Raw genomic sequence first — 26,174 nt, forward strand, 5'->3', positions numbered from 1 at the left:
ATTCAACAATCCCTTTTCTCAAAGACTAGGCAATAGAAAAATAGAAAACGTTATCAGCAAAAGTAACACTTGTACTGATCTATTCATGGAGAATCAAGTACAATAAAACATGTTATAAATCATTTTTCGGTTCCCCAATCCAGTTATATAGTAAGTCAAACAAGGAACTCTAAAAAGTAAAGTCTCAAACACAGGTTTTACTATAATAATGACAACATTAGACAGAGATGGTTTTCTTTACCCAGACTTATTTGTATTTCTCAATATTCTAACAAAGGTCTACAAAAAGGCAATTTACAAATAGGGAACCTCTCAGCTGGTATGTCCTTACAAACAGAGCAAAAAGTAGTAGCTAAAAGCTACAAATGATGTTTTTGAGATAGAGAACAATACAGGGCAGCGAACCATAATGGAATAACTCTGCCATATTATGTAAACACTTCAATTTCTAGTCCTCACTTCCTTCATCTTTACAGATGAGGAAGATGGTGAAAACTCTAACCTCCTATGTTGTTTGACAGGACAAAATTATATGTAAGTTAAAATACTTTAAGCACAGTTCCTGACAAAATATTCCATAAATAATAGTATTAATATAGCATTAGGATAAACTTCTGTAAAATTTTTAGTATTAATTTTAGAATTTGTAGTCACTCTTTGATTCTTCAAAATACATATACCTTCTTTCCCCTTCTAAAATCTCTAACATGTTAATTCCCATTATCACTGTCATCTGTTATATCCCGGTTCTCATTCACATATCAATTATTCATTAATTTATTTGTATCTGTGTTAATTCATAGGTAGCTATTTTATTAAATGGGTTAAAGCCATTATTGAAAATTTTCTTTGATGCTCAGATTGTCCAAGATTTGGCCAATGGGAGGACATTCAAGCCTGCTTCTGTATCTTCTTGACATGTCCCCACTGTTTTTTTGAGTACTTTATTGCTTTCTGATATAAAAAGATACCCTAGGTTCATCTTATACTTACCCTTCCCAGCCACTCAATCAGTCATTTTCAGAGGAAGCTTTGTCCCTTTTTATGTTCTTTAGAGGCCAAGGTTTAGGTGCTAGCTATACTCATCACTACGATGGTGTTGCTGCTCCTACGTTCTATCATTGGACAGAAATATGCATACACACAGCAATTTCCACCTATGTTTATTTCTATATGTATCTACATATTTTAAAACTATGAGTTTAGACCTGTACCTCCAATCACAGTCCAATATTACAGGCTTTAATCTAGTTTTCTCCCTTTTCATATTTGTAACATCTTTCTCTGAAAGAGATATACTTAGATCCCTTATTCTTAATATATTTACTCTTTTGATCAATCTCCCGGTGAATCTCCCTTCATCACCAACTCTATCCCCATAAGGTGCCTCCATCACCCTGCTTAAACTACAACCACCTCACTATGGGTTTCCTGCCGAATCTGCTTGGACGGTGACATCTGTTCTGGATCATCCCCATATGTGCTCTGACTCTCTATGCTAAGCAGTCCCCTGCGTGGACTCTACCTTCACCTTGCTTGGATTCTAATTTGCTGTTTCAAGCCAGGTGCCTCATCCCCAACTTCTGACACAGATGTTTGCCTCTAATCTGCCCCATCGAATGGATTTATGTTGAAATTGTTCAGGCAGAGAAGATAAATGAATAAGAGAATGGCAAGTTGAGAAAAAAGGAGAGAAGTGATCACTACTATAGTTTAAATAACAAGTAGATGATGAAAAATATTCTCAATGTGATATATACACAGATATGTTATTTACATTAACTTGTGTCATCACTAAACTCTCAAGTTTATTATCTAAATCTATGTAATCAACTAACACACATACTACACAAAATGTCATTTTTGTGTTCTCAGTCTGACACTCCTAAAATATTATGTCTCATTAAGTTGCTTTGTAGAGTTTTGAGTTTCTAGTTGAATTAACAATTAGTAAATATAATTTGATATTAATGACCCTTTTTTGAGAATGTGGTTTGTCGGCTTGTTAAAGAAGGTGTTGAACTAGTTCTTAATAGAGGACAGAAAGGGTGCAGTTTGGAGGATGAGAAGTTAAGCTGTCTCCTGGTCAATGCAAAGTTCAGAGATGTCAAATATACCAGACATGTCAAACACTAGGGATGAAAGTACGTAGATTATTATTCAGAATCAATTTTAATAAGACTCTCTGGTAGGTTTAGTTTTTAAGAATTACCACTCACCTAAAAGATAGGTGGCTGAAGGACTTTTCTCTTTAGCCCAAAGCACCATGGGTTGAATTCAGTATTATATAAAGGGTTTTACATTTTTTCTAGATTAACATTTATTATAAAAACAAAAATATTTTAAAGAGGTTACTAATATGATATCAAGCCTTTCTGACAGGCTTATGCTACTTATGTAATGTACAGAAAAATTATTTCTGCATCTAACTTAGCCCGAGACCTATAATTATCTAAAGTTCTTGAAATAAATTGATTTTTGTACTTTGCACTATCAAATAAGAGTTTGAAAAACTCTAATTGTCTTGTTCAAATTACTTAATTTATTGATAATACCCTGCTCATCAAGTTTCAGGGTACGACTTGAGAGAAAGTAATTTTGCAATTAATAATTCATTTATTACTCCTCGCATCAAATGAAATTTTGCTTTTATTATGAAATAAATGTGTTTCTTCTAGTGATTTAAAGTATACAGTGATAATATATAAGTACATTATTTAACAAAACAATGAAATAATCTTAGTTAAAAAAACTGTTAGAATAATAAAATATATTTGCTACTTTCTCTTCTTTAGTGGATATAAAATGGAAATATACAGCTTGACTACCATAACCACTGGCCCAGATTTTGAAGAAAAATGTTATTTTATTTTTTTGATGTAATGAATTTTGTTCATTCAGATACCCATTAAGAAAATAAAAATATATGGGACCATATATTTATGTATAATACACATATCTAACAACTGACTAGTATTCATAAGGAATTTCTAAATACCAATAATTTAAAAACTACTTAAAGAATTAAATACACATTTTGCAAAAGAGGAAAATAAAACGTCCAATAAACATAAAAATTCCTTCATCCCTGTTACGCAGTAGGGAAATGCAAAGCAAAACCACAGTGAAATATTGGCACACATACCAGAATGACAACAATTTTTAAAGTCAATATTATTATTTCTTGACAATCATGTGAAGTAACTATATCATATAATTCTGATGGGAGTATGCATTGACAAAACATTACTGGGAAACTATCTAGCATTATCTACTAAGGCTTTAATTATTCTATGATCCAAAAAGCATTCCTAGCAGAAGAGATATGAGAATAGTCTCAGCAACAGTCTTCACAATGACCCAAAGTGGTCACAACCCACACCTCCATCAACACTGAAATGGATCACACACACCTAAACATATATATACTTGTCATTATATCTCATTCTAAGACAGGCTGGGACCTAGAACCCTTTGCTGCAGTGCTGCAATGCTTGCACCTGGACAAGTGTCTCCTCCAGCAACAAAATACAAAGAAATTATAAGGAACTAAAAATAACTGCATGCACGCACAGTTGGGGCAAATTATGGACAACAAGACACAGAAAGACCAAAAAGACCAACTGCCACTTCTGAAGAGCCAGGAGCAAAAGCAGGGTACTGCACATGGCCCCTGCACCCACCACCACTAAAGGGGTGGGCACACCACCTAAGCTACCCCTCCAGCCCAACCCCTGGACACAACCCTACCCTCACCCCATATAAGGAATCAGCTCACCCCGCTTCGGGGAGCGAGCAAGCAAGGGAACTTGCTTGTTTTCGTTTCCCCCCTGTTGCAGCAAGGGCCCCAATAAAGCCTTGCCTGAATTTCTTGTCTGGCCTCTAATCCATTTCTATTGATTATGAAGGCCAAGAACCCTGGTCGGTAACAATTCTGTTATATAGATATAGATATATTGTAGATAGATATACAATCAGAACCATACAGCAATAAGAATGAAAAACTGTATATGCAAAAGAAAAATAGATGAATGTCAATTATCAGGTTAAGTGGAAAAGTCAGGTGTACTGCATTTTTAAAAGCAAATCTATGATGATAAAAGTCATCATGTTATTTAGCTTTGGGGTGTAGTGACTGTATGGAACAATAGGAAACTCCGATAGTACTGGAAATATTCTATATCTTGATCTGGCTGCTGGTTTAACAGACTTTTTTAGTTTTTGAAAATTTGAGCTGTAAGCATGATATTCAACAAAACATGTCAAAATAGTCTCTTCACATTTGTCTAAGGTATAGTATTCTAGGCTTGGATTTTTCATTTGTGCAGTTATAATCATGAGTAGTACTATAAAACATGTTCTAGAAATAATCTGACCAAACTCCACTGCAAAAAGAGGAAAATAAGATCTTGAAGGATTAAATGATTGGTACATATTGAGGCAGGAAACAAGTCTAAGAACCTATACTCAAATGTAAGCCTCCTAGTTTCTGAGCTCATTCTATTTCATTAGGGCTTATATTCATTCAACAATGTTTTTTCATTGAATACATTTACTTCTATTATATACCATAGTTCTTATACTTCCCACTACACATTGCCAACATGTGTGATGAATGACAATTTATTAATCTGTTCTGAGAAATAAATAATATGGATCATACATATGTTAAATTAACCTGTATTTATTTTTCTTTGTTTACCGCATAAAAATAGTTTATTGTAATGGTGCTTCATAATCATAGAATCAGAACATGGGGTATTATGAATCTCGACATATGTTATGTATCTTCCAGGTAGATAAGACCTGCTATGTTGCCTGTTTTTTCTTGACAGTGTAGAAAAGGCATTTGAAATATTTAATTCAAGGACAATTTGTACTGGGTCATGTTCTTACTTGATACAGATCTTTATATAAAATAGTCATATTGTTACAAAATAGTGTGGAGCTAGAGGTAAAACACAAATTGTCAGACTCCTACTTTTCAGTTATTTAATGGTCCTCCTCTAAAGAACGTGCAGCCTTTTCCAGCAAGAGATCACAAATGAAATGTTCTGTGCTTCTGCATACCTGATTATGTTACACACACACAGTAAACTTCATATGGCTACCGTGTTTAAGCTCAATAGTAACCTTAAAGATGCAAATGGAATAGGAATACGTTTGACAGTTAAACTCAATATTCATATCTCTCTGCAAGCTTCTGGGTACAATGGCATGAGTAAGCCAACAAGAGGGGAACAGGGACCACAAGGTAATTCCAAAGAAATTGTGTTAGCATAATGTTATGAACAGAATGATTGTGTTCCCCCAAAAGCATATGTTGAAACCCTACCCTCCAATGTGGTAGTATTAGGAGGTGGGGCCTTTGGGAGGTAATGAGGATTAGAAGAGGTCATAATGGTGGAGTCCCCCACGATGGGATTAGTGCTTTTACAAGAAGAGACAAAAGAGTTTGCTTCCTCTCTCTGCTCTCTGCCATATAAGACAATGAGAAAAGGGCCCTCTGTAAATTAAGAGCCCTTCCCCAGACACCAGATCTTCTGGCACCTTGATCTTGAATATACAAGCCTCCAGAACTGTGAGACATAAATTTTGTTGTTTAACCTACCCAGTCTGTGGTGATCTGTTATAGCAGCCTGAACTGACAAAGACACTATCACATCTGAAGTGAATTCTATCAGCTTTTGTTTCATAAACTGAACATAGCCTGAACTCATCCTCAAGCTAAAAACCTATACCGTATTCAGGGCTTGCTGAACTTACTACAATTGATACCATTTCCTTTCTTCTTCTAAAATTCTTTTCCCAGTATTCATATAATACCTTAGACATATGGGCACCATGAAATAGTTTGATTGACATTAACCACTGGCCCTCTAGGCACCCTGAAACCTTATATAGTTATAGAAAATAGCCACTTGCATCCTAGGAGTGACAGGTAAAAAATAAATTCTGGGTTGTTAGGGAAACTGCACAAAGGATTGAAAACACATTGCTCTGTATCCAGAGGAAGAGAATTATCTCCAGAAAAGTGCTCTTGTCAGCAATGAATCAAATAAATGGTTTGCTTTACTGAAGTCAGAGGAAAAGAGATTCTTAAAAATATCAGCATGAACCTCCTATTTAGTTGGATAAATAATAAAAATGCCTTTCCCCTCTCCCTTAATTCTATTTTCAACAATGAGAATATCATCCAGTTTATAGTTCTTTGGACTTGATGTGTCTGTACAATGCAGATGAATCCATGAAGTTAGAAAACAGCATCGAAAAGTATGCTTCACTTTATCATTTGACTCTCTCACACTGACAACTAAAAGCTTAACTGAAGGTTATGTTAGAAGTAGTCAGTCTCTTTCTCTCTCCCTCCCTCTATTGCCACCAGCCCATTCTTTTTTCTTAAAGACCGTACACCTTTGAGCTTCCTATTTCCTGAATTATACTGGGAGGTTTTCATTTAGTCTTTTACATTTTGACATCTTAGATACAAAAGGTGTTTTCAATTCCTCTGAAAAATTTGCTAGAATGGGAAACAAACAAAAATAATGTAAGCTGGGACTTCCCTGGTGGCGCAGTCATTAAGAATCCTCCTGCCAATGCAGGGGACATGGGTTCCATCCCTGGTCTGGGAAGATCCCACATACTGCGGAGCAACTAAGCCCATGCACCACAACTAATGAGCCTGTGCTCTAGAGCCCGTGAGCCACAATGACTGAGCCCATGCACCACAACTACTGAAGCCTGTGCACCTAGAGCCCATGCTTTGCAACAAGAGAAACCACTGCAATGAGAAGCCCATGCACCACAACGGAGAGTAGCCCCTGCTCACTGCAACTAAGGAAGCGGCACGCAGCAACGAAGACCAAACACAGCCAAAAATAAATAAATAAAACATATATTGCCAAAAAAAAGAAGCATTCATTTATAGATGCTATAGTATCTAGTGACTATTTAAAATAAAAATTATATTTTATAATTTGAGGTATTAACAGTGATTAAGAAGCTTCTTTGCTATAATCCCCTATTGAAATAATGTCAAAATATATGTTACTTCATAAAAGAAAGTTGATTAAAACAAGCCTTTGTATTATGCAAATCCTGTTATGTTGGCAGCTATATTTTCTGAATATTGCATGCAAATTAGAGAAAACCAGGATAAACCATTTTCTGTGGGAGAATCGAATAATCTAAAACTGTTCATCCCTTGGTTGAAAGAACCAACCAATTAGTTATATGACCCTTAATTAATAGTACATCATCTAAAAGCCACTTGTGAACAGTTCAATGCACTAGCTTCCATAAAATCATTTACAAATATTTTGATTAAAATTTCAAGAATTGTTCCCTATTATTACTTCAACACTTCATTAAAGCACATCCAAACTATAACATTTACATATTCTTAACTTTACCAGGACTACCCTCACCACAACATCTGAAAATTTATCTAACATTGATAAGCTTTCTATTTTTAAGAACTGATATTTGAGAGAAGGAAACATTTTTAAAAACTGTGTAAATCCTAATACATCTTAGTCTAATGAAGATTTCAGTAAACGTGTCCATAAATTCAGTTGCATCAAACCTAAAATTGTATTACTCTAGAATATGCATTTATATATGTAATGTAATCTTCAACCATTTATATAATATATATGTAATCTTCAATCATATGTATAATATATACCCCCTTTATATATATAGTATGTTATATATGTAATCTTCAAATGTATATAATCTCTGATCATATATATATATAATGAATATCCCCTTTATATAGGTTTTAGGTTATATATATCTACTTTTTAATATTTCAACATTTTATAATGAATGATCTGTCACATCAATACAGGGATGCAACTCATTTTTTAATAAACTACAAAATGTTCTATAAAATAGATATATTAATTTATTTATCCAGTATTTTCTTTGATTTTTTTTGCTTAAATGAATATATTTGTCAATATACTCTTTTAATTAATTCCATGAGTATCTATCAAATAGACCCATAGAAGCTGACTGTACTTTTATTATATGAGTAGACATGAACAAATTGCCTTCTGAAAGTCTGCAACAATACATATACCGTTGAATGTGAGGGATAAGCAATCACATCATCTGAAAATAATGCATTTTATCTCTTTTTAAATATTCATCTTGCTCTATTTTTGCCTTATCATATTGGCTATTATCAGGACATATTAAAATTATACCAATGACTGTAGGTTTCCACATCTTGTTCCTAATTTCAATAGAAATGTTTTTAAGAGTTTCCATATTAGGTATCATGTGTGTTGTTGATTTCTAAAATATGTCTTTTTCTCAAGATAAGAATTTTCTAATTTTAGATGCATAAGAGTTTTAAACTTAATCAAGAATAAGTGTTGAAATTATCAAATGTCTTTTTATATCTATGGTAATTGCATTAATCTATTAATGTAGTGAAGCACATAAGTGGTTTTTCCCATCAGTGATGATCCTTGCAATCCTAGATTAAAAATTTCTAAATCATACCACACAATTCTTTTAATATGATGCTGTATTAAGTTACTTATATTTCATTTGGAATATTTTTCTATGTTCATACATCAGTTTGGTTTATAGCATTCTTTCATATTCAATATTTTACTAGGTTGTATGTCAGAGGTATGGTAATACCATGTAATACAGTATTTATCTGCTCTGAATATTTAAAATTAAAGGTATCATTTCTTATTTGAAAGGCTGGTAGAATTCTCAATCCTATACAGTCATCCCTCCATATCCAATGGGAATCGGTTCCAAGACAGCCCTGAGGATAACAAAATCTGTGAATATTCAAGTGCCTTATAGAATAAGGGGAATATTCACATAATATAATCCACACACATCCTCCCGCATACTTTAAATCATCTCTACATTACCTATAATACCTAATAGCATGTAAATACTATGTAGTTACCAATGTATGGCAAATTGAAGTTGTAATAATTTTAAATGGAGTATAGCCTATAAAAATACTGAATCACGGGCTTCCCTGGTGGCGCAGTGGTTGAGAGTCCACCTGCCGATGCAGGGGACACGGGTTCGTGCCCTGGTCCAGGAAGATCCCACATGCTGCAGAGCGGCTAGGCCCATAAGCCATGGCCGCTGAGCCAGCATGTCCGGAGCCTGTGCTCCGCAACGAGAGAGGCCACGACAGTGAGAGGCCCACATAACGCAAAAAAAAAAAAAAAAAAATACTGAATCACTATGTTGTACACCACAAACAATATAATATTGTAAATCAACTAGACTTCAACTTAAAAAAAGGAAAAAAACTATATCAGCAACAACTGCAACTACATCAGCAATAACGGCTGTTCTGGAAATGTCAAGAACCAGTTGATAAAGAAAAGATGTGAGGCTTTCTAAGCTAAGAGAAGGTAAGATACGTAAAGGATTATAATACATATCAGTAACTTTTGGTAATGCCAAGATCAAATAAGTGTCTCATGACTAGTTATCAAAACTAGTATCAGAGATTACCAAATAACAGTAATACTGATCAGTTTAACTTTTCACTGCCCTGCCAAATAATCTGTAAATACATATGGAGTAAGGAGATATGGAGAGGGCAGCAGTTGGAAAAAGAAAGAACACACAATAATTTACCATATGGCAAATTTAACCTTCATTTGTGAAGAATATATTCCTAGAAAGCAAAGGGACATGTCAAATTGAAACTGTCTCCCATGAATCAAGCCATGATAAACAGAAACTCATGTCCAACCTTCCTAAAGATGCCATTTAAATTTGTTTTTAATTCTTAAAATGAGCGGATTGTCCTATTCACTAAATCGCCTTCCAGACCCAACAATTTATGAGTTTAGTTATTTCTTCCTTTTACAAATAGGGATCAACAGACTTAAGATAAATTACGAACATATTTTCTGCATATATTTTTAAAAAGCTAGTAATAATTATTAAGTACTTTGATACATTATATTTCTCAAGGATTATCATTTATAAGGTATTTTTATGTATATTCTCACTAAATTTTAAAACACTGAAGCAAAAGAGGTCATTAGTCTCGATTTATAGATTAAGATTGTAGGTGTACAGATTTGTTCCCTGAACCAAGAAGTCGGAGTAGAAGGATGTGCTCTTACTCCCTCTTGTGAGACCACCAGAATCACAACTAACTGCTGGACAATCATTGACAGGAAGACACTGGAACTCAACAAAAAAGATACCCCACATCCAAAGACAAGGAGAAGCCACAATGAGATGGTAAGAGGGGCACAATCACAGTAAAATCAAATCCCATAACTGCTGGGTGGGTGACTCACAGACTGGAGAACACTTATACCATAGAAGTCCACAAACTGGAGTGAAGGTTCTGAGCCTCATGTCAGGCTTCCCAAACTGGGGGTCTGGCAAAGGGAGGAGGAACTCCTAGAGAATCAGACTTTGAAGGCTAGTGGGATTTGACTGCAGGACTTCAACAGGATTGGGGGAAACAGAGATTCCACTCTTGGAGGGCACACACAAAGTAGTGTGTGCACAGGGACCCAGGGGAAGGAGCAGTGACCCCAGGGGAGACTGAACCAGACCTACCTGGTAGTGTTGGAGGGTCTCCTGCAGAGGCAGGGGTGGCTGTGTCTCACGGTGGAGACAAGGACACTGGCAGCAGAAGTTCTGGGAAGTACTCCTTTGTGTGAGCCCCCCCCAGAGTCCTTCATTAACCCCAACAAAGAGCCCTGGTAGTCTCCAGTGTTGGTTTGCCTCAGGCCAAACAACCAATAGGGAGGGAACCCAGCCCCACCCATCAGCAGACAAGTGGATTAACGTTTTACTGAGCTCTGCCCAGCACAGCAAGAGTCAGCTCTATGCACCACCAGTCCCTCCCATCAGGCAACTTCCACAGGCCTCTAAGATAGCCTCACCCACCAGAGGACAGACGGCAGAAGCAAAAAGAACTACAATCCTGCAGCCTGTGGAACAAAAACCACCTTCACAGAAAGACAGACAAGATGAAAAGACAAAGAGCTATGTACCAAATGAAGGAACAAAATAAAACCCCAGAAAAACAACTAAATGAAGTGGAGATAGGCAACCTTCCAGAAAAAGAATTCAGAATAATGATAGTGAAGATGATGCAGGACCTCGGAAAAAGAATGGAGGCAAAGATCGAGAAGATGCAAGAAATGTTTAACAAAGTCCTAGAAGAATTAAAGAACAAACAAACAGAGATGAACAATACAATAACTGAAATGAAAACTACACTAGAAGGAATCAATAGCAGACTAACTGAGGCAGAACAACGGATAAGTGACCTGGAAGACAGAATGGTGGAATTCACTGCTGCAGAACTGAATAAAGAAAAAGGATGAAAAGAAATGAAGACAACCTAAGAGACCTCTGGAATAACATTAAACACAACAACATTCGCATTATAGGGGTCCCAGAAGGAGAAGAGAGAGAGAAAGGACCAGAGAAAATATTTGAAGAGATTACAGTCAAAAACATCCCTAACATGGGAAAGGAAATAGCCACCCCAAGACCAGGAAGCGCAGAGAGTCCCATACAGGACAAACGCAAGAAGAAACACACGGAGACACACAGTAATCAAATTGGCAAAAATTGAAGACAAAGAAAAATTATTGAAAGTAGCAAGGGAAAAACTACAGGAATTCCCATAAGGGTAACAACTGATTTCTCAGCAGAAACTCTACAAGCCACAAGGGAGTGGCATGATATACTGAAAGTGATGAAAGGGAAGAACCTACAACCAAGATTACTCTACTCCACAAGGATCTCATTCAGATTTGATGGAGAAAGCAAAAGCTTTACAGACAAGCAAAAGCTAAGAGAATTTCAGCACCACCAAACCAGACCTACAACAAATGCTAAAGGAACTTCTCAAAGTGGGAAACACAAGGGAAGAAAAGGACCTACAAAAACAAACCCAAAACAATTGAGAATGGTCACAGGAGCATACATATTGATAATTACCTTAAATGTGAATGGATTAAATGCTCCAGTGAACAGACACAGGCTTGGACTTCCCTGGTGGCACAGTGCTTAAGAATTCGCCTGCCGATGCAGGGGACACGGGTTCGTGCCCTGGTCCGGGAAGACCCACATGCCAGGGAGTGGCTGGGCCCGTGACACACAGCCGCTGAGCCTGCCCGTCTGGAGCCTGTGCTCCGCAACGGGAGAGGCCACCACAGTGAGAGGCCCGCATACCACACACACACACACAAAAAAGACACAGGCTTGATGAATGGATACAAAAACAAGACCCATATATATGCTGTCTAAAAGAGACCCACTTCAGACATAGGGACACATACAGACTGAAAGTGAGGGGATGGAAAAAGATATTCCATGCAAATGGAAATCAAAAGAAAGCTGGAGTAGCAATACTCATATCAGAGAAAATAGACTAAAATAAGAATGTTACAAGAGACAAGGAAGGGCACTACTTAATGATCAAGGGATCAATCCAGGAAGAACATATAACAATTCTAAATATATACGCACCCAACGTAGGAGCACCTCAATACCTAAGGCAACTGCTAACAGCTCTAAAAGAGGAAATCGACAGTAACACAATAATAGTGGGGGACATTAACATCTCACTTACACCAATGGACAGATCATCCAAAATGAAAATAAATAAGAAACAGAAGCTTTAAATGACACAATAGACCAGATAGATTTAATTGGTATTTATAGGACATTCCATTAAAAACTGCAGATTACACTTTCTTCTCAAGTGTGCACGGAACATTCTCCAGGACAGATCACATCTTGGGCACAAATCAAACCTCAGTAAATTTAAGAAAACTGAAATCATATCAAGCATCTTTTCTGACCAAAACGCTATGAGATCAGAAATCAATTACAGGGAAAATAATGTAAAATACACAAACACATGGAGGCTAAACAATACGTTACTAAATAACCAAGAGATCACTGAAGAAATCAAAGAGGAAATCAAAATATACCTACAGACAAATGACAATGAAAACACGATGATCCAAAACCTATGGGATGCAGCAAAAGCAGTTCTAACAGGGAAGATTATAGCTATACAAGCCTACCTCAAGAAACAAGAAACATCTCAAATAAACAATCTAAGCTTACACCTAAAGGAACTAGAGAAAGACGAACAAACAAAATCCAAAGTTAGCAGAAGGAAAGACATCATAAAGATCAGAGCAGAAATAAATGAAACAGAAACAAAGAAAACAATAGCAAAGATCAATAAAACCAAAAGCTGGTTATTTCAGAAGATAAACAAAATTGATAAACCATAGCCAGACTCATCAAGTAAGAGGGAGAGGACTCAAATCAATAAAATTAGAAGTGAAAAAGGAGAAGTTACAACAGACACTGCAGAAATACAAAGCATCCTAAGAGACTACTACAAGCAACACTATGCCAATAAAATGGACAACCTGGAAAAAATGGTCAAATTCTTAGAAAGGTATAACTGAACAAGGAAGAAATAGAAAATACGAACAGACCAATCACAAGTAATGAAATTGAAACTGTGATTAACAACCTTCCACCAAACAAAAGTCCAGGACCAGATGAATTCACAGGTGAATTCTATCAAACATTTAGAGAAGAGCAAACACCCATCCTTCTCAAGCTCTTCCAAAAAATGGCAGAGGAAGGAAAACTCCCAGACTCATTCTATGAGGCCACCATCACCCTGATACCGAAACCAGACAAAGATACTACAAAAAAAGAAAATTACAGACCAATATCACTGATGAATATAGCTGCAAATCCTCAACAAAATACTAGCAAACAGAATCCAACAACACATTAAAAGCATCATACACCATGATCAAGTGGGATTTATCCCAGGGATGCAAGGATTCTTCAATATACACAAATCAATCAGTGTGGTACACCACATTAACAAATTGAAGAATAAAAACCATATGATCATCTCGATAGATGCAGAAAAAACTTCTGACAAAATTCAACACACATTTATGATAAAAACTCTCCAGAAAGTGGGCATAGAGGGAACCTACCTCAACGTAATAAAGGCCATATATGAAAAACCCACCCCAAACATCATTCTCAATGGTGAACAACTGAAAGTATTTCCTCTAAGATCAGGAACAAGACAAGGATGTCCAATCACACCACTGTTATTCAACAGTTATGGAAGTCCTAGCCATGGCAATCAGCCAAGAAAAAGAAAAAAAAGGAATACAAATTGGAAAAGAAGAAGTAACACTGTCACTGTTTGCAGATGACATGATAATAAACATAGAATATCCTAAAGATGCCACCAGAAAACTAACAGAGCTCATCAATGAATTTCGTAAAGTTGCAGGATACAAAATTAATGCACAGAAATCTCTTGCATTCCTGTACACTAATGATGAAAAATCTGAAATAGAAATTAAAGAAACACTACTATTTACCATTGCAACAGAAAGAATAAAATACCTAGGAATTAACCTACCTAGAGAGAAAAAAGACCTGTATGTAGAAAACTATAAGACACTGATGAAAGAAATTAAAGATGATACCAACAGATGGAGACATATACCGTGTTCTTGGATTGGAAGAATCAACACTGTGAAAATGAATATACTATACAAAGCCATCTACAGATTCAATGCAATCCCTATCAAATTACCAATGGGATTTTTTATAGAACCAGAACAAAAAAAATCTTAAAATCTTAATGGAGACACAGAAGACTCCGAATAACCAAAGCAGTCTTGAGGGAAAAAAAACAGAGCTTGAGGATCAGATTCCCTGTCTTCAGACTATACTACAAAGCTACAGTAATCAAGACAATATGGTACTGCACAAAAACAGAAACACAGATCAATGGAACAAGGTAGAAAGCTCAGAAATAAACCCATGCACCTATGGTCAACTAATCTATGACAAAGGAGGCAAGGATATACATTGGAGAAAAGACAGTCTCTTCAATAAGTGGTACTGGGAAAACTGGACAGCTACATGTAAAAGAATGAAATTAGAACATTCCCTAACACCATACACAAAAATAAACTCAAAATGGATTTGAGACCTAAATGTAAGACCAGACACTATAAAACTCTTGGAGGAAAACACAGGAAGAACACTCTTTGACATAAATCACTGCAAGATCTTTTTTGATCCACCTCCTAGGGTAATGGAAATAAAAATAAACAAATGGGACCTAATGAAACTTCAAAGCTTTTGCACAGCAAAGGAAACCATAAACAAGATAAAAAGACAACACTCAGAATTGGAGAAAATATTTGCAAATGAAGCAACTGACAAAGGATTAATCTCCAAAATTTACAAGCAGCTCATGCAGCTCAATATTAAAAAAACAAACAACCCAATCCAAAAATGGTCAGAAGACCTAAATAGACATTTCTCCTAAGAAGACATACAGATGGGCAAGAAGCACATGAAAAGCTGCTCAACATCACTAATTATTAGAGAAATGCGAATGAAAACGACAATAAGGTATCACCTCACACCAGTTAGAATGGGCATCATCAGAAAATCTAAAAACAACAAATGCTGGAGAGGGTGTGGAGAAAAGGCAACCCTTTTACACTGTTGGTGGGAATGTAAACTGATACAGCCACTATGGAGAACAGTATGGAGGTTCCTTAAAAAAACTAGAAGTAGAATTACCATATGACCCAGCAATCCCACTACTGGGCACACACCCAGAAAAATCTATAATTCAAAAACACATGCACCCCAATGTTCATTGCAGCACTATTTACAATAGCCAGGTCATGGAAGCAACCTAAATGCCCACTGACAGACGAATGGATTAAGGAGATGTGGTACATATATACAGTGGAATATTAGCCATAAAAAGGAACGAAATTGGGTCATTTGTTGAGACGTAGTTGGATCTAGAGACTGTCATACAGAGTGAAGTAAGTCAGAAAGAGAACAACAAGTATCGTAAATTAACGCATATATGTGGAACCTAGAAAAATTGTACAGATGAACCGGTTTGCAGGGCAGAAATTGAGACATGGATGTAGTGAACAAACATATGGACACCAAGGGGGAAAAGCGGCGGGGGTATGTGTGTGATGTACTGGGCGATTGGGATTGACATGTATACACTGATGTGTATAAAACTGATGACTAATAAGAACGTGCTGTAAAAAAAAATAAAATAAAATTCAAAAAATAATGATTGTAGGTGTGTGTGTTAAATAAATCAACCAAAAATATGCAAAGAAGCAACCAAAAATCAGTTATGCAAAAGTCAGCCTTCAGGGTCAGTTAAAAAAAAAAGTTACTTAAATTATTGTTGTGATTTCTAATTATTCTTTGATCTTTGATAACACTATTCCTTAATTTTTTATCACACAGTTCTATAGAATTAACAAAAAAGGCCATATTCTGATAATTGTCTTTTCACAAAAGGAATATTTCTAAAGGTTTTTGAGTAAAGAAAAAAAGTGCACTTTTTCTACTTTCTTAGCAAGTGTCAGTGGAAGTGTTAAAGCAGTCAAATTTAAGTCTCCTAAAATAGCGAACCCATGAAATAATATCAAGTGTGTTATTTGGTACCAAGATTGAAAATTAAAATTAATTCAAAGAATAAGTAGTCATTTTTTGTGTGAGGTTGGTGGTATATGAATGTAGTCTCACAGGGTATTTTAAAGAATGCCAAATATTCCTTTTTTTATTGATTGGTATAAATTACATACTGGAAATATAAAACCAAGACATTTTTATCCAGTTGAAGTAAAAGAATTGTTGTGTTTCTAACCCACTATATCAATAAGTATTAACACTTGTAATGGGGTCAATTTTTAAATATGTTCTCTTGGAATGGTGAGTTTCCATGTAGGCATTATAATTATCATACATTTTTATAATTGGGGTATATTACCTATTAATCATAGAACTCACTCAGTGAAATGTGATATTACTTCCTCATATATTAAACTATATTAATTACTTAATTATTGTAAATAGAAAGGATAATTTCAATGTAACTTCACAGAAATCAGATTAAAAATTTAAACTATCCAGCTCTGTAACATGAAGACTTCACTAAAGATGAAAGCAATTGGACAACTTGCATAATTGACATTTTCTAATGAATAGAAAGTACTGTCACTGTGTCCAGATGATTAAATGGGTATGAGAATGTACAAAGGGACACACATCTCTTGATGCCCCCCAAAGCCTTCTATCCATTCAAAGAGAACACTCTACTGAAGGAGGTTTTAGTCTAGTTTATTTTGTGAGTTGAGACAGTTTGATTATGTCCAGAATGGAACTTTCACATTTGCCGTGAAATTTCCTTTAGTCAGAAAAAGCTAAAAAATTAAAGGATACTTTCTTCATGACACCTCATCTCTGCAGCCCAATTGATTTTAGGAAACATAACTCACCAAATAGGTCACAGGGCACAGATCCTTTGGCCCATCAAAAGCCAATATAGATGACCTGCATTCATACTTGACCTTACAATTGGTTGACAGAAGCTTTTGAGTTTGAGTGGCATAAATCAACAGAAAGTTGTACTTGAAAAATAGTAACATCACAAAATGGAAGAACTGAATTTCAAATCACTTCTCTAGCTCAACTGTAAATGAGAATGATATTTATGAAGCATTAGCACTATGTTTTTCTGTAATGAGTACCTAAATGTGTTTATCAGAGATTAAATGGCAGTATAGCCCATTAAACTACAGCAAACATCTGGAAGACTCTCCTTAGCAGTTTAATCACAGCACTTCCCAAAGTCTGCTTAGAGCAGTGACAGTTATTTCAGACGTATTTCAGAGTAAGCACATTGTGGACTTGATGCAGTGCAGTGAATATCTGCACCAGTTGAAGCATACTCATTCCTGAAGGGGACTCCCTGTTTCCCAGTGGCAAATGTGAAAACCTTTTATTTCTAAAATTAAGAATACTAAGGAAAATGATTATCTTAACTACTTTATTAAACTGCCAACCTTGCTACTAGGTTTTGATGGTACAAAGGGGATGAATATTATCCCAGGATCTGACCTTAGGGTCTAGCAGAAAACAATAGTTAAATAACGAGAAATGACTACAAACTCCGATACACACTGCAACTGGAGATATATTGATACTCTGTGATGTTGGAGTGCAGTTCAGTAGCAACTAACCTAGGCAAAGGAAGTAAAAAATATTTCACCTATTTTGTAAGTGAAGGTATGTGGGTGAAGAAGGGAGTTCGGCATTTTTTTTATACTAGGTAATTCCCAACTCTGAAAAATTGTTAAACATTTACATAGATTATAATCTCCTTAAGAGCAAGGGCCATGTTTATATTTTAGAGTCTAAGGCTTAGAGATTCCATCATAAAATACAGCATGATAAAATATTTGGTGGATTGGGTTTATAGAAGAAGCAATGAATCAATGAATTAAGCAATGAATTAATAAATGAATCACTGACCAAGGGAGAGAGAGAGGACCTGAAGATAATGTCTTTGCAGAGGAGCCCCAAGTACATCAAAGATGAATGTAGGCAGACCCACTGTTTCTCCATATATGTCTCACACATTTAACGACCATCTCCATGGTGAAGAAATGAAAATCATCTTGCATTTTGTAATCAAGTCATTTTCCATCTCTTTTTGAGATTCAATTAACTAATACAAAACAAAAGATGAAAGAAGTAAAAGACAAAAATTAAAAGTCACTAAATTCAAGGAATACTACCTTTTTCCGTTTAATTTGTAATCACACCAAATGGAGGCACAGCACTGTCATCTGTATTTTCAATCAAGTGCCAAACACAGGGTTATGATTCTATTCTAGCTGGAATATTTTCCATTATTCAACTTATTTAATAACCTGTCACTTGAAAGGGGGTCTGATAGGCTTTTTCACAATGAATCAAAGAGCTGCTCTGCCTTCCTCCTTTATTATGCATGCTACATTTGAAGCTGATGAAGCATAACCTGTGAGCTGTTACTTTTATAGATGAAAGAGACATCATGACACATCTTCTATTTATTTCATCAGCTACTCTAGCCAACACAAAACACATTGATTGCCTTGCACTTCATTTTTGACAGGTGATGGGCATTCTTGTTGCTGTCTTATATAATTGTCCCATACCATATGCATATTTTAGTTATTAACTATGAATGAAACTACTTGAAAAAATAATCTGTGATAAAAGTGATACATTTAAGAAATGTAGTGGGGATAATCCCGATTATTTTATTTTACAGAACTGAATGTATTCTCCTCCTAGAGCAAATATTGCCTTGGAATAGTTATTTTTAATAAGTGTAATATCACCTAATACTGTCTTCATGAGCCTTTGTTATTTATTTAAAAAAATCTAGAAAATCAGCTCAGATAAAACCATATAATCTTCTCTGCAAGTAGGACAGCTTCATTATAAAAGGGCATCAAAAGGAATAATTCATCACTAAAAAATGCTTTCATTACAATAATAGTACTCAATGTCATTAACACTAGTCAATTCAATGTGAAATAATACTCAGGCATAAGCTATATTTGATCCAGAACATGGTATAGGAGATAAATAGCCTTTTCCATTTATAGATGCACACAAATATATGTAACAAAAACCAGATTTTTATATATAACATTTAGCAGCTTTTTAAACTTTAAAAAATGCTAATGTAGGATATAACTTTTTAAAAAATTGGCTCCACAAGTAAAATTCCAAGAGTGTAAAGATATTTCCAGAATAGTAAAGTCTACCACTGTGAGTAGAAATATAGCTTTTACTCATAAGAATAGAAAAAAAAGTTTTGCCTACATGCACATATTCACACAGATTACTGGACAAATATAGAGCCTTCATTTTATTACATAACTTGCTTCTTTATAATCGATTGCTAGCTTGTTTACTCAATAAACCTCACTCGTTCCAAGCACAGTAAGTTTTACATTTGCAAGTGAGGAAAAGTACTTGAAGTGGGATTATAACATACTCCAAGACATATCATTACAGGGAATTGTATCATGAGTTATCACAATCAAAACAAAGATGAAAAAGCTATGGTAACTCTAGAGCAACTAACTGGAAAATTGTTCCACATGTGCACAATAACAAGTTACTGAAAACATACATAATAACAAGTTATTATAAGTCAGTGACGACAAAATTAATAGAGAACAAACACACCCAATGTACAAAAGCTATGTAAAGCCTCTCTTCCTAAAGACAACTGTCAAGGATCTTCACAGTTAAAATGACTACACAAAAAGGAAAGAAAACGAAAATGCACAATTTACTCAACAATTAAAAACTGGACTCCAAATCTGTTATTTTTATATATTTGGAAAGTTGTGGACTTTTAAAATATGTTTTAATGAAAGTAAAATGTTAAAAGTACAAATTATTTTTCAAAAAAAGTATTATTCATTGCAATTCAAAATTTGCTTTCTGTTATACCTTCTCTTCAGCTATACTATTCAATCAAAGTTATATAAGTCACTGATTCAGGATCCATTATGGCTAAGGTCTTATTAACTCTGTAGTATTCTCAGTTTTCAGTCCCCAAGAGACAACCTGGCTCTGTCTTTGCATGAAACTGGTCTGTTCCTTAATATAGTGCTGTCAAGTGTACTTCATTAGAAATCACAAGAAGCCCATTCTATTCATGGCTCATCTACTCATCTACTCTGGGTCAGTACCCTCATTTGCAAAATAAAGCACTGAACCAACACCAAAGCTCTAAAATTTAGTAATTCTGAATCATCAAATACTATGAATTCTATTACTTATTTTTAAAGAATACTATATCAGAAATCCAAATATTAAATGTGTTAATGTACATACGTTTTCTGTATATAAGACATAGTCATACGAAATACAGCTCTTCTTATGTATAATCAAACTCTTTATTGCTCAAATAAGCCTAGTTATCCCAATCATGGTATCACATAATTGAAAATATATTTACATGTTTCCCAAATCAAAGAAAGCTGTTACATGATCATCCTTTAATCATCACTAGAATAAATGGTAGTATTTTAGTAAAATTTTATATCAAGTTCAATTTCAATTTCTCTGTAAGAATCCCTTTCTTAACCCATTCTGGCTCATAAAGTTTCTGTGAAACTTGATCTCATCAGGAGTATTATCTTCAAAATTGTTCATATTATCTTTAGTATATTCAGCATGGTATCAAAGAGTTATATTAAAAGATTTTAATGTTGATCACATACCTATGGATTGTTTAATACCTAAGTTCAGCTTTTTATAATCATTATGCAACCTCCTTGACTGTCTAGCTATGACCTCTAATAAATTTTCTATGTCTCCCTAAAATATACATTTCAACAGATAGGTCAGTATAATGAGAATTTCAGTGGTTAAGTATAGGTTCAAGAACAAAACCCAAACTTGAGTAGACTTCTTGTTGCTCTGCATTTGTACTTATCTCTAGACTTTATTTTCTTGTATATTAAATACATAGAAATAAAATACACCCCATATGATTTTCATTGGAATCATATACACTAAAGGATATGAGGTACCTAGAAGAATTTCTGGGCGTGTAATTATTGTCCTGTAAGTATTATTATATTTTAATTGTATAAATATTATATCAAGTATATATATATAATTTAATATTAAATTATATATGGCCATCATTACATACTAGATTTTATTGATATTCTTTAATGATATCATACATAATTATTATAAGCACCATAATATATATTAAATTATTTTATATAATGAGGAAAAATATATATAACCCTGAGGAAAAATCTATATATTTAAAACATTCCATTTGATATATGGAAATGTCCTCAGGTCTTTATTTTGCATTCCAGATATTTATAAGGTGAAGTTAAACTTTCTTCGAGATTTTAATACATTCATGTTAACAATCTCATCAAGTGGAAATACATATTCTCCACAACTACAAGAGTGACTGAAAGGGTACATTTGAGATCTACAATACAAAAATATAAATATGTTCATCTGTAACTACTCTAAACCTTTATTATTCAAATACATTGAATCACAAACAAGATTTTTGTCAGTATGATCATCATAGCAAGAGTTTATCAACAAGCTACATTTCTGGCATGCTATTTAAAAACATACTTCACTGTTTCTGAGATTCTGTCCAATTACAAAACAACACTAACAGGATGTGACATAAAAAAACATGGTGCAGTCCTGAATGTGTAACAAAATAATGCAAAATGCAATTCAACAAACATGTATTAAATAGCTACTCTATACCAGATACGTTCCTAAGTGCTAGGGAGAAAGATTTGGCAAGTAAACCATAGACAATTTCAAAGTGTTTTCAAGGAGACTAAAGAGTGGGGTATTAGTGAAGGGATGTAAAAAGATACTCCTTGCAAATGGAAATCAAAAGAAACCTGGAGCAGCAACACTCATATCAAATAAAATAGAATTTAAAGTAAAGAATGTTACAAGAGACAAGGAAGGACACTTCCTTATATATATAATGATCAAGGGATCAATCCAGGAAAAACATATAACAATTATAAATATATATACACCCAACGTAGGAGCACCTCAATACATAAGGCAACTGCTAACAGCTCTACAAGAGGAAATCAACAGTAACACAATAATAGTGGGGGACATTAACATCTCACTTACACCAATGGACAGATCATCCAAAATGAAAATTAATAAGGAAACACAAGCTTTAAATGACACAATAACCCAGATAGATTTAATTGATATTTATAGGACATTCCATCCAAAAACAGCAGATCACACTTTCTTCTCGAGGGCACACGGAACATTCTCCAGGGAAAATCACATCCTGGGTCACAAATCAAGCTTCAGTAAATTTAAGAAAACTGAAATCATATCAAGCATCTTTTCTGACCACAACACTATGACATCAGAAATCAATTACAGGGAAAATAACGTAAAATACACAAACACATGGAGGCTAAACAATACGTTACTAAATAACCAAGAGATAGATCACTGAAGAAATCAAAGAGGAAATCAAAATATACCTACAGACAAATGACAATGAAAACATGACGATCCAAAACCTATGGGATGCAACAAAAGCAGTTCTAACAGGGAAGATTATAGCTATACAAGCCTACCTCAAGAAACAAGAAACATCTCAAATAAACAATCTAAGCTTACACCTAAAGGAACTAGAGAAAGAAGAACAAACAAAATCCAAAGTTAGCAGAAGGAAAGACATCATAAAGATCAGAGCAGAAATAAATGAAACAGAAACAAAGAAAACAATAGCAAAGATCAATAAAACTAAAAGCTGGATCTTTGAGAAGATAAACAAAATTGATAAACCATTAGCCAGACTCAATCAAGTAAGAGGGAAAGGACTCAAATCAATAAAATTAGAAATGAAAAAGGAGAAGTTACAACAGACACTGCAGAAATACAAAGCATCCTAAGAGACTACTACAAGCAACACTATGCCAATAAAATGGACAACCTGGAAGAAATGGACAAATTCTTATAAAGGTATAACTGAACAAGGAAGAAATAGAAAATATGAACAGACCAATCACAAGTAATGAAATTGAAACTGTGATTAACAACCTTCCACCAAACAAAAGTCCAGGACCAGATGGATTCACAGAAGAATTCTATCAAACATTTAGAGAAGAGCAAACACCCATCCTTCTCAAGCTCTTCCAAAAAAACTGCAGAGGGGGCTTCCCTGGTGGTGCAGTGGTTGAGAGTCTTCCTGCCAATGCAGGGGACACAGGTTTGTGCCCCGGCCCGGGAAGATCACACATGCCGCGGAGCAGCTGGGCCCGTGATCCATGGCCACTGAGCCTGCGCGTCCGGAGCCTGTGCTCCGCAACAGGAGAGTTCACAACAGTGAGAGGCCCGCGTACCGCAAAAAAAAAAAAAAAAAAAAAATTGCAGAGGAAGGAAAACTCCCAAACTCATTCTATGAGGCCACCATCACCCTGATACCAAAACCAGACAAAGATACTACAAGAAAAGAAAATTGCAGACCAATATCACTGATGAATATAGATGCAAAAATCCTCAACAAAATACTAGCAAACAGAATCCAACACACATTAAAAGGATCATATACCATGATCAAGTGAGATTTATCCCAGGGATGCAAGGATTCTTCAATATACACAAATCAATCAAGGTGATACACCATATTAACAAACTGAAGAATAAAAACCATATGATCATCTCAATAAACGCAGAAAAAGCTTTTGCAAAATTCAACACCCATTTATGATAAAACTCTCCAGAAAGTGGGCATAGAGGGAACCTACCTCAACATAATAAAGGCCATATATGAAAAACCTACCCCAAACATCATTCTCAATGGTGAACAACTGAAAGCATTTCCTCTAAGATCAGCAACAAGACAAGGATGTCCAATCTCACCACTATTATTCAACAGAGTTTTGGAAGTCTTAGCCACGGCAATCAGAGAAGAAAAAGAAATAAAAAGAATACAAATTGGAAAAGAAGAAGTAACACTGTCACTGTTTGCAGATGACATGATAATAAACATAGAGTATCCTAAAGATGCCACCAGAAAACTAATAGAGCTCATCAATGAATTTCGTAAAGTTGCAGGATACAAAATTAATGTACAGAAATCTCTTGGATTCCTACAAACTAATGATGAAAAATCTGAAAGAAAAATTAAGGAAACACTCTCATTTACTATTGCAACAAAAAGAATAAAATACCTAGGAATAAACCTACCTAGGGAGACAAAAGACCTGTATGCAGAAAACTATAAGACACTGATTAAAGAAATTAAATATGATACCAGCAGATGGAGAGATATACCATGTTTTTGAATTGGAAGAATCAACATTGGAAAATGACTATACAATCCAAAGCTACCTACAGATTCAATGAAATCCCTATCAAATTACCAATGGCATTTTTTACAGAACTGGAACAAAAAAATCTTAAAATCTGTATGGAGATACAAAGGACCCCGAATAGCCAAAGCAGTCTTGAGGGAAAAAAACGGAACTGGAGGAATCCGACTCCCTGACTTCAGACTATACTGCAAAGCTACAGTAATCAAGACAATATGGTACTGACACAAAAACAGAAATATAGATCAATGGAATAGGATAGAAAACCCAGAGATAAACCTACACACCTATGGTCAACTAATCTATGACAAAGGAGGCAAGGATATACAATGGAGAAAGGAGAGTCTCTTCAATAAGTGGTGCTGGGAAAACTGGACAGCTACATGTAAAAGAATGAAATTAGAACACTCCCTAACACCACACACAAAGATAAACTCAAAATAATTAGCGACCTAAATGTAAGACCAGACACTATAAAACTCTTAGAGGAAAACATAAGAAGAACACTGTGTGACATAAATGACAGCAAGATCTTTTTTGATCCACCTCCTAGGGTAATGGAAACAAAATCAAAAATAAACAAATGTGACCTAATGAAACTTCAAAGCTTTTGCACAGCAAAGGAAACCATAAACAAGACGAAAAGACACCCTCTCAGAATGGGAGAAAATATTTGCAAACGAATTAACGGACAAAGGATTAATATCCAAAATATATAAACAGCTCATGCAGCTCAGTATTAAAAAAACAAACCAACCAATCCAAAAATGGTCAGAAGACCTAAATAGACATTTCTCCAAAGAAGACATACAGATGGCCATTGAAGCATATGAAAAGCTGCTCAACATCACTAATTATTAAAGAAATGCAAATCAAAACTACAGTGAGGTGTCACCTCACACCAGTTAGAATGGGCATCATCAGAAACTCTAAAAAAACAAATGCTGGAGAGGGTGTGCAGTAAAGGGAACTCTCTTGCACTGTTGGTGGGAATGAAAATTGATACAGCCACTATGGAGAACAGTATGGAGGTTCCTTAAAAAAACTACAAATAGAACTACCATATGACTCAGCAATCCCACTACTGGGCATATACCCAGAGAAAACCATAATTCAAAAAGACACATGCACCCCAGTGTTCATTGCAGCACTATTTACAATAGCCAAGTCATGGAAGCAACCTAAATGCCCATCGACAGATGACTGGATAAAGAAGATGTGGTATATATAGACAATGGAATATTACTCAGCCATAAAAAGGAACAAAATTTGGTCATTTGTAGAGACGTGGATGCATCTAGAGACTGTCATACAGAGTGAAGTAAGTCAGAAAGAGAAAAACAAATATTGTATATTAACACATATATGTGGAAC

Source organism: Lagenorhynchus albirostris, chromosome 7 (assembly GCF_949774975.1).
Source record: "Lagenorhynchus albirostris chromosome 7, mLagAlb1.1, whole genome shotgun sequence".
Lineage (NCBI taxonomy): Eukaryota > Metazoa > Chordata > Mammalia > Artiodactyla > Delphinidae > Lagenorhynchus > Lagenorhynchus albirostris.